At 42.1% G+C, this 14,968-nt stretch overlaps 1 long non-coding RNA gene across 13 annotated transcripts in view; it reads right to left on the reverse strand.

Annotated features, from left to right (window-relative positions):
* Positions 1–14,968, reverse strand: part of LOC140641801 (uncharacterized) — a 179,807-nt gene that overhangs the window by 107,270 nt on the left and 57,569 nt on the right. For 9 of the 13 annotated variants that reach the window (XR_012038393.1, XR_012038392.1, XR_012038397.1 and 6 more), the window contains 2 exons: positions 3,623–3,758; positions 2,547–2,609 (listed from right to left, as the gene is read on the reverse strand). This is a non-coding gene — a long non-coding RNA (uncharacterized lncRNA). Of the gene's footprint in view, positions 1–1,455; positions 2,271–2,546; positions 2,610–3,622; positions 3,759–14,968 lie in introns of those variants that run through there. The other 4 variants (XR_012038396.1, XR_012038395.1, XR_012038388.1 and 1 more) reach the window with 2 other exon arrangements.

The raw sequence follows: 14,968 nt of genomic DNA on the forward strand, positions 1-14,968 counted from the left end.
TGGCATTGTGAAGCACCAAACTCATGCTTTCAACAAATGCTGCTCAAATCAGCTGCAGCACCCTGTAAAATCCTGACTCTTACCTCAGTGCTTCCAAGTCTGGAAGAAGAGAGAAGGGCAGGTGGAAGGATGTGGAAGATTACGACATAGGAGCTGCATGGCGAGGTGGCAAAGAAGAGGAGACAGGTAACAACTGCACACCAGTAAGAAAACATAAAATTTCCCTTTTAAGTGGAGATGGGGGTAGAAGCTCAGTGTAGGAAGCTGGGGGCAAAGGTGAGTCAGAGAGAACAAAATGTACCCCCCTCCAAAGATATGGCAGGAAGTCTGGTCAAGGGTGAGGATGCTGGGTTTTCTCCCTCCCCCACAGCCCACCACCATTAAGCCTAGAATTCTGTCCCAAGCACCTTGAGAGGTGTCTCACACGTGCCCAGAATTGGACACACCACACAGAAGCCTGCATTCACTCAACAAGGAGAGAGTAAACAATTCATCTGAGGTCTGCCAAGAGAGCTCTCCGGCACTATAATGTTCTTTGAGGTTGAACGTTGGCCCTTGCCAGAGAGGGAGGAGCCCAGGAAACAACAGGGGTCTCCTTAGCAATTTGGGAATCTCTGTCAAATGTCAGCTCACGGACTGCTCTGACCAGTCCAGCAGTGCCTGGGCCTCTGCTATAGGCCGCGGCTCAACTTCATCCAGAAAATTGCTGCTTCTGACCGAGTTGATGCCTGTTTCCCAGCCCATCCTGGGTGCCAATCCTTGGAAAAGCTCAGTGTTAAGACAGGTTGGGGTGGGAGGTGGCAAATCCATGGATCCCAAAATGGATAGTGAGTGGCTAATTGGTGAGTGGACAAGTGTGGGTTTGGGGAGAGAGCAGGGTTTCACAGAGGTGGAGCTATTTTGGCAGAGATTTAAATAGTAAATAGGAGCTCACCAGGCAGGAAAGGAAGTGAAGAGGTGTAACTAACTTTGCTAGCGCTTACCATGTGCCAGGAAGTGTGTCAAGAGCATTTCAGGCAGAAAGAAGAGCAGGTACAAAGTTGTGTAGAAATGTGAAAGTGCCTGATACATAATGGTTAGCGTATACTGTGGGAGTTGTCAAAAGACAAGACTAGAATGGCAAATTGAAATGGCAAAGAACTTAAATTTGTTTTAAATATGTATACATATTTTTTGGTTGTTATTTGACTGGCATGGGTTTGTCCTGGATTCACTCTATAAAATACTTGTCACCATATATGTAGGTCAGAATTTAGATGACAATGACCCTTGTCGTTTTCATTTCATAGCTGAACTTATTCAAAGGTCAGTTTGTAAAAAATAAAAAATAATTAATTTTAAAAATGGATGATTCAAAAAATTATCTACATATTTTAAATACATATATATTTATGTATATTTGTACATAGGTCTGGAAAGATACATAGCAATATGTTATGGTGGTGAAGATTCTGATGAGTTTCATTTTTACTTTTTTTTAGGTATCTATATTTTTTTCTTTTCCTTTTCACCAAGAAAAAAAAGGAGGCTGAGGAAGCAGGTGGGTCTGAATACCATCTTAGAAAGTATGCACTAGATTCTGCAGGCACTGGGAAGCCACTGAAAACTCTTGAAGGAAAGAGGTGAGCCATCAAGAGTTTCTTAGGTGGGAAGCCCTTGGTGACTCATTTCATTTCTCCTTTCCTGGGCCCCTCTTCCCTGTGCCACCCACAGACCCAAAAGTCAAGCCTGTAGGATTAAACCTCTCAGTCCATGAGATGGGAAGCTGCCAGTAATAAGCAGAGGCACAGTCAATGTGAGTACATTTCTCTGTCCATGAAGAGCTCCCCAAAACTTGACAGCAAGCACAAAACAACCTGGCTCTGCCCCAAGCACAAAAAACAAGGGGGAAAAAAGGACAGGTGGTGAAGCATTCACAAAAGCTAGGGAAAAAAGGCAGATTTTTTTTTTTTTTTTTTTCCCCTACAATGTAGGAGCTTTTATTACTAGAAAATAAAATCCTGTCTGAGCAAATGCCAGGAAAACGATTAAGGGCTCAATTTAGACCGGGAGGCTTGGCTGGGCACTGCTGAGCAGAGAGCTAAACAATGTCAGCCCCACTCTCTGTGCACATCACGTTTGGGGTGAGCGGCCCAAGCCATAGCCAGGCCTCTTGCCGCCAGTTCTGCAGAATTACAGTTAAGCTTTGGCCACTTGGTTTCAGTTAAAAGGATTGTGTGGAAGGAAGGATAAAAGGCTCTTGCGTGCAGACCAGCTAGTGCATCTGAGAACTGAGAAGAAATGAAGCCAGGTCATTGCCAAGCCCTGCAGAAACATTTCTTTCCTGTGGTTCTCAGGATCCCCACCCTGACCCAGGAAGAGCATGACATGGTGGAGAAGCATGGGCTGGTTTGGGAGTCAGACAGGCCTGGGTTGGAGCCCTCATTCTACTGTCCATGGGGCCTTTGGGCAAGATTTTAATTTCCTTGAGCCCCAGTGTCTTATCAGTAAAGTGAAAATAACAATTTATAGAATTATTATGGGGATAAAAGTGACATGATACATACAAAAGCACCAATAAAGCAGATAATTTGTAGTTTCTTCCTTCCTCTTTCTTCCTCCAAAGCATCCTAAACCAAAGAATTGTGGCACAATGGAGAAGGTGTGAGATTAGAGATTGAGAAACTACTGTTCTAGTCTTTGTTCAACTACAAATGAGCTGTAGTGACCTTGGACAAGTCACTCAGTCTCTTTGGGCCTTGCTTTCTCCTGCTGAAAAATGTGGTTCTTAGATTAAATAATCTCTTTCAATGTTAATTATAATAACTACTACTATTAAGCAATTGCTATGTCCCAGGCATGTTGCTCAGCAATGCATATGTATTATCTTATCAAGAAAATCTAGCTACTCTGTAGGTTCTAGGTCAGGCTTAAGCAGCTGCCAATTCTTAAAACTATACCCGGGGTTTCAGGTCTAAAAAACACTGATCTGCTTGTAGCAGCATAAAACAGTCCCCACAGAGAAATAATCTCATATCAGGGGGTGGGAAGGAGCTATTGTAAATGAATGTCCTAGGGCTTTTGATAAGGCCAGAGAGAGGACATTGTGATGAGGACCTAAGGAACCAGGCGACAGGCAGCCATCAGCCAAGTGAGCAAGTAGTTGGCAGCCAAGGTCAGCATAGCAAGGCAAGCAGAGGCCTCTCAGGGGCCAAATGCAAGTTCAAGCAGAGATGCAGGCCATCTGGACTACATGTACACTGTGAAGTAAGTGGGCAAGAGGGAGAGCTGTGACTTGGCAGCCAGCTGCTATCCCTGGGGATACAAGACCTGACTCTGGCAACAAGGAGACTCAGTAAGAAATATAAAAGCCTAGCATTCATGGCGAGGCTATAGTATCCAGGATTAGCTAAGTGAACTATCATAAGCCTGGTATCATTTGTCTATTGTTCTGTGACAAACCTCCTCCAAAACTTAATGATTTAAAACAGCAAAGATATATTATTTCTCACAATTTTGTGGGATGGCTGGGCTCAGATGGGCAGTTCTTCAGCTCTACGTAATGTCATCTGGGTTGACTAGGGTGACTACACTCAGCTAGGAGCTTGGCTGAGGCTAGAACATAAAAGATGGCTTCACTCACGAATCTGGTAGTGGATGTTAACTACTGGCTGGGACACCTCAGTTCCTCAACACATGGCCTCTCATCTTCCAAGGTCTCCCTCTACATGGTCTCTCCATCAGAATTAACTGTACTTCTTTACAATGGCAGGTGTTTTCTAAAAGGGCAAAATAAGAAACAGGTCAATACACAAAGAATTAATTCTCTCTCTTTATACTAGCAAAGAACAATTAGAAACTGAAAATTTTAAAACAATACCACGGATAAGCCCAAAACATTAAAGACTTAGGTTTAAGCTAAAAACAAATACTGAAAAAAATTGTTAAGAGTTAAATACATGGAAAGATATACCATATTCATAGATAGGAAAACTCAATATTGTTAATGTCAATTCTCCCCAAACTGGTCTCTAGGCTTATGGAAATCCCAATATTTTCCAAAAACGGGCAAGTTTTAAAGATATTTACAAGTTGATTCTAAAAAGGACAAAAAACCTATAATAGCCAAACCAACTTTAAAAACGAATAGCAAGTGAATGGCTAAACAATCTCCATACAATGCAATACTACTGAGCAATAAAAATGAATGAAATATTAAAATACACAATAACTTGGGTGAATTTCAAAGGCATTCATTACTCTAAGTGAAACAAGCTAGTCACAAATTTTATATACTCTATGATTCCATTTATATGTCATTCTGGAAGAGGCAAAAATATAGGACCTTAATATAATCAAGACAATGTGGTATTAAAGATAGGATAAATACATAGATCAGCGGAACAGAATAGAAAGGAACTTAATATAATCCCTCATCACAGAAAAAAACACATATCACATATGGCCAACTGATTTTTGACAGAGGTGCAAATGCATTTAAATAGAAAAAGGACAGACTTTCTAACAAATGGTGCCAGAACAACTGGATATCAATATACAAAACCGTGAATCTTGACCAACATCTCACAACTTGCACAAAATTTAACAAAATGGATTATAGACATAAGTGTGAAATTATAAAATTTTTGGAAAAAAATATAGGAAAAAATATTTGTGATGTCGGGTTGGGCAAAAAGTTCTTGGTAGGACAACAAAGCATAATATATAAAAGAAAAATATTGATTAATGGGACTTAAAATTCAAAATTTTTTGTGCTATGATTTATGAATTATTGAACTCTACCTCTGAAATTAATGATGTACTATATGTTGGCTAATTGAATTTAAATTAAAAAAAAAACTTTTTTTGCTCTATTAAAGACACTGATATATCATTCTGGAAAAGGCAAAAATATAGACATAGAATAGATCAGCAGGGCAGCCCGGGTGGCTCAGTGGTTTAGCGCCTCCCTTCAGCCCAGGGCATGTCCTGGAGACCCAGGATTGAGTCCCACATCGGGCTCCCCTGCATGGAGCCTGCTTCTCCCTCTGCCTGTGTCTCTTCTTCTCTCTCTCTCTGTCTCTCATGAATAAATAAATAAAATTAAAAAAGAAAAAAGAATAGATCAGCAGTTGCCAGAGGCTAACATTTGGTAGAAGGTTTCACTATAAGAGGCAGGGAATTAGAGAATTTGGGGAAGAAAGCTTTATATTCTGATTGTTAGCAGTTATACAACTCTGCATACCTATCAAAATCAGAAAAATGTACACATAACAAAGAAAGTAGATTTTACTGTAAATATATTTTTAAAAACTAGTGCCATAAATAAAATTCAGCCAAAAAAAGATCAAATCAAAATTCCGCCAGACCTACCATGGTGAGGAGACCAAGTATTATTATCTCCATAGCAAACATTTTTAAATGTTCAATCCCTTTTTTAATAAAAAATGAAGCTTTAATCAAAGAAATACCATTTTGCCTGTCTTTTATATATATTTTTAAACTTTTAATAATACCAGTACTAGCAAAGGTATAATAAAATGAGCATTGACAAATGCAATGAGTGGGCATATGAATTGGTACATCTTTTTTGGAAGACTATATGGCAATATGCATAAAGAGGCTGAAAAGTATTCTTAACCCTTAGAAAAGTAAAGCGACTTCTAGGAATCAATGCTAAGGAAATAATCAGAGATTCTGATGAGGATCATTATCTTTTCTGCATTGAAATGCTGTCTCCCTCATCACAGGGACAGACGTGCAGCGGGTCCTAAACAAATGTTGCCAACTAACTGGATGGCAACTGACTTCCATAAAACATCTGCTTCCAGCCAGGAGTCTAGTAGGAAGAAAAGCCTTCTACCGCCAGGCCTGTTTGGTCAGAATGCTGCCTTCTGTGTAACAGCACTGAATGACTGTCTATACTCACTGGGAAGAACCACAGTGATGGTTACATTCCTAATGAGTTAGCAAGTGATGCCCCTGGCCATGCCCATAGAGACAGCAGGGGTCCTCATCCAGGCTGACTGCTTCATGAGAGAAAACTTCAGAAATCAGATTGAAGACAATCAAAGAGGCAAGAGAGTCAGTTCAGCAGACACTGGGGACTGCTGGGAAAGCCAGGGAATCTGGGCTGAGAAGACACTTTAAGATGGAGGAAGACCCTGGCAAAGGACACAGGGTCTAGGCTTTGTCTCCAGACCCTACTAGTGATGCCTATGCCCTACTAATTATTCTGTTTAATCTCAGTTAAAATTCCATCAATCCCTTTGCTCTGTGTTATTATGTGCACACCGCAACTCCACTCCCCATCTCTGGCTGAGTGTTTATCTGTTTATACAACAGCCTTTGCCCTGACCACAGTGCTCTAGGAACCCCCTCAGTCCTGCTACCCAGGCTCTTTCCTCTGCCCCTTGGCTCCTCCAGGTCCCACTCTACCCACCATCTATCCCCTTGCACACCTTTCATACCCCCTCAAAGATCACAACTGTGCAGGCTTGGTTGATGGGATCATGTTACTGAAGAAGGAAGCAAGGAATCTTTCCATGATAGTATCTCTAACGTAGAAAATTAATTCTGTATCCTGACTATAACGAACAGTAACCACTCTTAACATTTATTAACCAAGCACTAGCTGTGTGATAAGCATTGTGATAAGTGCTCTACATGCATTATAAATTCTTACAACTTAGCTCATACAGTAACACAAGATGGTTACTCTATCATGATTAACATCCTCATTTTACATATGAGGAATTGAAAGCTCAGAGAGGGATTTTCCCAGGGCAATATGGCTAATAACAAACCAAAAACCTAACTTTGAACTCATTCATTTCATAAGTATTAATAGAGTCAAATACCACTATGCTAGGCATGGAGACAACAGGGTGAACAAGACAGAACCAGCCCCTGCCCTCAAGAAACACATTGTGTCTGACAAATTAAGCAAACGTTTACAGCTGCCCTAATTGGCCACAGAGCAAGGATTCAAGGCCATGTTTTCTCTATCAACGCCCAAGCACACAATTATAACACTTTCTGCCTCTTAATATAAGTAGTCCCTCTGCAATAAACATAAAGTCCTGGAAGTTCTCAGGCTGAAGTGAGCCACCTACGTGTTGATGATGAGCAAATTTTGTGTATGAAAGTAAAGAACACATGGAATGTTTTTTTAAGGCTTTGCTCAATATCACCTTCTCAAAGAAGCCACTCTAACCACGTGCCTTCTATCAGCAGTGTCAACTCATCTTTCCCTGCTCACTGTTTCCATCATACTTATCATCGTCTTTTATAATGTATCATGTATTTATTATGCCTATTGTTTAGTATATGCCTCATCACACTTTAATATAATTTCCCCAAGGGGAGACAATCTTTAATTTATTCACTGAGGTATCTTCCATGGGGCTAAACAGGACCTGGCACACAGAAAATACCAAGTAATTATTTTTTTGTGTGAGGCGATGGTAAAAATCATGTACGGATTTAGTAGACAGATAGTGCTAATCAGACAAGAGCCAGGACAGGGAAAGAAGAACTGAACTGGGAACTAAGTTCCCAATCAGTAGGATGAGAGTTCACCTCCTGGAGTCCTGAGAGGTGTGCCGCAAGAACTGGGAGTGGTAAAGGCAGATCACAGCCTGGAAACCAGAAGCCCCTGCAGGAGGTAGCGTGGATATGCTCTCTGTGCTCAGAAGCACGTCAGGAAGCCAGGGTAGATCAGGAAGTGTGAGACCATCTGTGCTCTACAAGAACCCAGGGAGTCAGGGGGTCAGATGAGCACGCAAGGGTTGGTGATCAAAGCAGGCAAAGGCTGAAATCTAGGAAGTCTGGAAGAGCAAGATAATGATATACATCTATCAAAACACAGTAAAGAGCCTAATCTTGAGGCAGGGATTCTGGGAGCTAAGGTTTCTTTCAAGTTTTCTCCAACGAGGTGTTTGGTCCTTAGGCTCCAGGAGTGAGTAGGGAAGGGGGTATAGTTTAATGGTATGCTATAGCTACAGAGAACTGATTGTGCAGATCTCTTCTCAGCCTCAAGTTTAGTGGCCTCACATTTGTAGTATGAAATTGGCCGTGGTAGAAGTATTGACACCATGGAAATTGGCAAATGCTACAAATCAGAGATTTATAGAGAAGGGTCAAAGACCATGTGTGGTCACAAAGCTTAAAATATTTACTACCTGGCCCTTCACAAAAGAAGTTTGCCAACCTGGACAGCCCGGGTGGCTCAGTGGCTTAGCACTACCTTCGGTCCAGGGCGTGATCCTGGAGTCCTGGGATGGAGTCCCACATCGGGCTCCCTGCAGGGAGCCTGCTTCTCCCTCTGCCTATGTCTCTGCCTCTCTCTGTGCCTCTCATGAATAAATAAATAAAATCTTAAAAAAAAAAAAAGTTTGCCAACCTTTGATCTAGTAGCAGAGATAAGCCTTACTCCTTTGTAGCTCTCTCCATCAGCCATTAAAAGGATGAGGTTTGAGCCAGGCCCTGGCCTGACCTCTAGTAGAACCACTACTAGAGAAGATGATGCTAACACATAAAAGTATTGAGGCTGGATATCTCCTGGGCTACAGGTCAGTTAGCCAATTAGAAATGTGTGTTTGCAAATATTTGGCTGTGTGGGCCAGAGGCTAAAGTTGACACATAAACACTGAGCACAAAGAGAGGGAGGTTGGGGGTTAGCCCAAGAACACAAAAAGGAACAAAGTCAAATGATCCTTATTGGAGTGGGCAGCAGAGGTGGAGAGAATAACAACAACCAGCACTTCTAGAATGCCTACTGCATACCACAGGCTTGCTACTCCAAGCACATTACCCCTATTAATACATTTAGTCCTCCAACAGTCCTACGAGGTTGCACCTATTTATTACTCCCATTTGACAAAGAAACTAAAGCACAAAGAAGTGAAGCAACTTGAAAACAGTCACAAAGCTAAGAAGTAAAAAAGCCAGGATTTAAAACCAGATAATCTGATTTTAGAATCCACATTTTTAACTACTACATACACGCTCCCTCCAACAGACTGGCTGGAAAAGGAAGGAAAGCAGGTGGAAAAGGAGAACAGGAAAGAGTGTGGTGATAAGCTATATCTGAACCCAAAGAAGGAGTACAGAAAAACGAACATTTCCCCAATCCCTTGACAATCATGGCTGAGCGTTCTCTGTGCCAGGCTCTGTGCCAGATGCTGGCGGTACACAGATGAGTCCAACTTGGGCTAGACGGCAAGTAGTCACAAGTAAAGAGGCAACGCTAAAGCAGTCTGGATTAAGTCCTACAGAGCACTGTTGGGGCGCAGCAAAGAAAAAAGCTCCACCCAGCAAACTTGGGCTCTGTGCCAATAAAACTGGAGTCAGGTACCAGGGAGGCATGTGGAGCTTGGGTTGCCCAGTACCATCTGGATGAACCAGCTCCAGACTAGGTTACAAAAAGAAAGGGCTCAAAAAACAGGTCAAGAGACCACAGGAATGCCCAACAAACATCCATGTACCAGAAGACAGAAGCAGAGACATAAATCCTGAATAAATTGGTGAGTCAAAGCCTAGTAGTGATTGGAAATGGGAGAGGGGGGGCATAGGCAGCTGGGGAGCCCAGATCAAGCAGCAGAAGCCAGAATGGAGCAAGAGATTGAACAAAGGGACCTAGGCACTTCTGGGTCTTCTTGTCACACTTCCTTCCCTATCTCCCAGCTTTATTCCTCACCTAATTTTCTAATAGCAGACTCTCCACCAGCGTTATGAACCAGGAACCTACTGATTTTGGTGCCCCTAATATTGGAGGAGAAGTTCTAGAGTTAAGCATTTTATGTTAATGTTCCTCCCATTACCTCCTGCCATTCAGCTAACCCACCCAGCATGACCTGATGGCCCTCTTCTAAAAAGAAGTGTCAGGTTCCTTTGTCATTTACATTTCTCTCCAGAAACATTCCATCCAGAGCTTATGGCTGCTGATAACCTGGCAGTGTTGGTGACTTCACCATTCTCCCTCTGGAAAACGAAGTGACTCAGCAGTCATCAAAACCAAGATAACAGTGGAAGTCATTAGGAGTTCTCTGCAGGGCAAAGAAATGTCAGGGCTGTTGGGTGTCTGAATGTAGCCACAGGTCCTGGGGTTAACATAGCAGAAAAAAATGACAGTGTACCGAGTCGCAGGCTAGTCCAACAATTATCAAATCCCCAGAGAGAAACTCTTAATAAAGACTTGTTGACTTTGCTCTAACAATAGGAAGGGTGGTGTTCCAAACCTTAGTTCTTCCTTCCTGATTTCCAGCATACTGACCAACATGTCTGTACTGAACACGATCATGTACACAGTTGCTGTCGTGCTATTAGGTTAGATATCCGTGGGACTGTTTGCCAGAACCCCCTTCTCCTGGGAACTACTCACGCCACCCCTATCTGCACGGCATCTTCCTATGTGGCCTTATCTCTCCCGGCACATCTGATTAGTCAGGGGTGAACACTTGACCCAAGGCAGGCCAATTAGAGCCCCTCACGGGAGTTCTCCCAACTGGAATAAGAGAATCAGTTTCTGATAGCGGAAGTTGAAAGATAAATTTCTGATAGTGGAAGTTGAAAGATAAAAAATTTAGGAGCTTTTTATGGCTACGTTTACCACCATGTGGAGGAAAGAGAGAAGATCTTGCTGTCTCTAAGAGAGAAGATCGAAATGCAAAGAGAAACAGAGGTTAGGGAGATAGACAAGATTCTTGGCAGCATCCAAGTCTAGGCACTCAGTTCCTCAGGTCAGGTTGCAGCCATACTTCCTATATTTTGGTGATTTGATTAATTATTGGATACCCTCCGTTTTTGCTTAAGCTACTTCTAGCTTAAGTTTCTTCTAATTGGTTATAAATAGTGTCTGAATCCACCCAGACTTCAGGTGGCAATGAGTATGTGGAGGCATGGAAAAAGTAGAGAACTCCCCACTCTGCTCTCTTTTTTTTTTTTTTTAATTTTTATTTATTTATGATAGTCACACAGAGAGAGAGGCTCAGAGACAGAGGGAGAAGCAGGCTCCATGCACCGGGAGCCCGATGTGGGATTCGATCCCAGGTCTCCAGGATCGCACCCTGGGCCAAAGGCAGGCGCCAAACCGCTACGCCACCCAGGGATCCCGCTCTGCTCTCTTATAGATGGTACCAGTATACAGTGGCAGTCAGTCCCCAGCCTAGACAGATCACACAAGTGGTCTCAAGTCCAACATGAGAGGAACAAGAGGCCACCTCCTTCTCTATGCTTATTCACACCTCATGCCCCCGTTTGCTCTAGCATCTCACTAACTGCTCATTTGCTCGGCCACTCCAACTGATGTCTTCTTGGTCTATTCCTCTGGATTCCAACTCAGTGCATCATTCCAGGCTACTAAGCATGTCTTCAAGTACTCAAACCCTCCAGAAAGCAATCTAAGTTAGCCTCTGCTACACAGCACCGAGGGCTGAGCCTCAGTGGCACAATCAATCAATGAATGTTACATGGCATAATATAAACTAGACTAGAACTGTCACAGGAAGTCAGAAAAAAAGAACAAACCAGTTGAGGGTTTTTTTTTTTTTTTTTAAGATTTTATTTATTTATTCATGAGAGACACACAGAGAGAGGCAGAGACATACATAGGCAGAGGGAGAAGCAGTCTCCATGCAGGAAGACCGATGTTGGGACTTGATCCTGAGACTCCAGGACCATGCCCTGAGCCAAAGGCAGATGCTTAACCACTGAGCACCTAGGTGTCCCCAGTTGAGAGTCTTGTAGAATATATGGCCTTGAATTTGGAGAGATAGAAAGGACTCTCCAATCTAAAAAAATTAAAGACACTAGAGCAGAAAAAGCTTGGGGATAAGAGGTCTGGAAACAAGAAATGAGCTTGACTGAACTGAGTGTTACCAGAATGGGACCAGTATTAGGTAAATCCAAGAGCTAAAGTGGGGTCTGCAACACAGGGTCTTAACAATAAGGCAGAGGAGATTAGACTTGATATGCACACAGGTATCATGGTAGGATTTTGATTTGAGAAAGGAGGAAAATGATATTTTAGCTACATATTTCCCACAGAGGATAAGAGACAGAATCTCTTTAGTTTAGAGGCACCTGGGTGGCTCAGTCAGTTAAGTGTCTGCCTTCAGCTCAGGTCATGATCCCAAGGTCCTGGGATCCAGCCCCATGTCAGGCTCTCTGCTCAGCAGGTAGTCAGCTTCTCCCTTTCCCTCTGTGTGCTCTCTCTCTCAAATAAATAAACAAAATCTTTTTTAAAAATAAAAATTTTAAAAATCAATTAAAATTATTTTAAAAAAGAATCTAGTTTTAAAAAGATAAAAGGGGAGGTAATGCTTACTCTCTCCCAAAAGCATTCTTTATTTTCCTAAAGGATTCATCATTGGTTATTTCGAGAATTTTTGTTGTTGGGATGCTGTTCAATATAGAAATTTAGAAAATACAGACAAGCAAAGGAAAGTTCTCCCAAAACTTCACATACAAATTAAGCATTAAAATATTTATATAGGGGATCCCTGAGTGGCTCAGCGGTTTAGCGCCTGCCTTCCGCCCAGGGCGTGATCCTGGAGTCCTGGGATCAAATCCCACATCAGGCTCCCTATAGGGAGCCTGCTTCTCCCTCTGCCTGTGTCTCTGCCTCTCTCTCTTTCTCTCTGTGTGTCTCTCATGAATAAATAAATAAAATCTTTAAAGAAATAAAATAAAATACTTATATATATATATCTTTACAAAATGATCTATAAAACATATATACCAATAAAAACATGATTTATCAATTAGATATATCAATTAGACATAATTTACCAATTATAAGTAAGTATGGCTCTTCTCACTTAGCCATATCTTTTCCATCGACTGCTTTTGAGTGGTGAATTCCTCTATCACATTTAAAATATTACGATTTTAAAAAAATTAAATTTACATGTACCTATTTAGAATTTATTCCACAGCTCAGAGTAGCATTTTCTGAAATTTGTTCTACAAAACAGAGCTACAAGATATTCTGCCCAAAGTAAAAGGTTATGTTTAGGAGAGGCATAATCCTTTGTGGTAATTAAAAGTTCTTAGGTGCCCTACCATTAATTGCTTAAAGCTAAATAAAGTTTGCTCCAGGAAATATCTTCCCAATGGAAATTCATCAACATTGGTATAATTCTAATTGAAATTAATGTATTCAGAAAGAGAGAGTTCAAAACACAGTCCTGGTCAAGAATATCCTACATTCAATGGAATCATCAAACGAAGCCCCACTTTCTGGAATGGTGGCAGTCTCCCCAGCACCCAACAAGGCCAGCAGTAGTCAGACAGCCAGCTCTCTTGAAGGATACAGAGACCAGAAATTGAGCATCTGCTTGAAAATGACACAAAACTATTGAGGTCCCTTTCAACTCTGAGACTCCATGAATTTTAACTGAGAGCATTAAAAAAACTTGCAGATCTCATTCTTCATTCGCCAGCCTCAAGCAAGCCATTTTTCCTCTCCAAGTCTCAGGTTCTTCAGCTTTTCTGTGAAGAGAGGGCTGCCATCCAACTCTGAGCCACAAATCTCTGGAGCCCTTTGGAGTCCCTTCCAACAGTGACAACACACCATCCTGGTCTCCTGGTCTCTTAACTTCTACAGCCTCACTGAGGAACTCTATCCTTCCTCTTTGTTGGAAAAAAAAAAAAAATGATATAAGCAAACAAAATAATCAAGAGTTGCTCATATGTGCACACAGAGCATGAACCAAACAGCTGGAAAACAAAGAAAGTAGGTGAAAGGTGAAGTTGTTTTGCTGAATGAGTGTCAGAGGTTGGTGTACAAATCCACAGGGGAGGATGAGAGCTTCACTAATGCTAACACTTGCTCTGAAAAAAATCTGTTCACAGAACTTCCATCCCAGCAACCCAACCTCCACTCTCCATACTACTGTCTTCTGAAAGGCCTAGAGGCAAGGAAAATCTTATTTTTTCTTTCTTTCCTTTCTTTCTTCCACGAAAACAAATAGAGGTTTAAAAAAAAAATTTTTTTTTTAAGAGACTGAGGCTCAATTAGAAAGATCCTCCATTGGGATCCCTGGGTGGTTCAGCAGTTTAGCTCCTGCCTTCGGCCCACGGTGTGGTCCTGGAGTCCCGGAATCAGGACCTGGGGTCGGGTCCCACGTGAGGCTCCCTGCATGGAGCCTGCTTCTCCCTCTGCTTGTGTTTCTGCCTCTCTCTGTGTGTGTATGTGTGTCTCTCATGAATAAATAAATAAATCTTAAAAAAAAAAAAAAAGAGAGAGAGAGAGACCCTCCTTCCTCCTTAGGGGGGAAAAAAACCTACAGCTGTTCCAATGTAACCCCAGGGTCCCACAATATTTGGCTTTTCTGAAAGCAGGGAGGGGGTCTTACTGTTTTGTGTGCTCCCCAGAGCCCAAAGAACCCAATTCCCTGCTTCTCTTTCGTTTTAGTGTTGAAAAAAATGAGAGGAACCTCAAAGAATGTGGAGAAAAATATATTTAAGTTGGTGGTCACTTCTTGAGGTGACCTTCCATCCATCCTCTGGGCAAAATATCACAAAGACCAACAAAATCTGAATCTAATTAAGGCTAAGAAAGGCACAGAGCTGATTACCTGGCTGAACCAAACACTCCTGAGCACAGGCCTTCTCCTCTGAAACCCTCAGGTCTCCTCACTAGCTGCAGAACAAAGCCCACTGCTCTGCTTTAATGAAGTATACAAATTCAACAAGCAGTCTGATATTTTTGGTGCAGAGCCTGAGCTCTAGTGTTTCTTTGGTCCTGGTCTCTCTCCATAGAGGCTGTCACTTAAACCAACAGCAAGGCTGGTTGGTTCCCAACATCCTTCAGTACACTTTACAGAGAACCTATCATGCTAGTGCTCTTTGCAGTGCCTAATATAGAGAATGGGCCTTCCCCAAAGGCTTAAGAACCAGTTGTAGGGGGGCGCCTGGGTGGCTGGGTCAGTTAAATGTCCAACTCTTCATTTCAGCTCAGGTCATGATCTCAGATTTATGAGAT

The sequence above is a fragment of the Canis lupus genome, chromosome 10 (assembly GCF_048164855.1).
Source record: "Canis lupus baileyi chromosome 10, mCanLup2.hap1, whole genome shotgun sequence".
Lineage (NCBI taxonomy): Eukaryota > Metazoa > Chordata > Mammalia > Carnivora > Canidae > Canis > Canis lupus.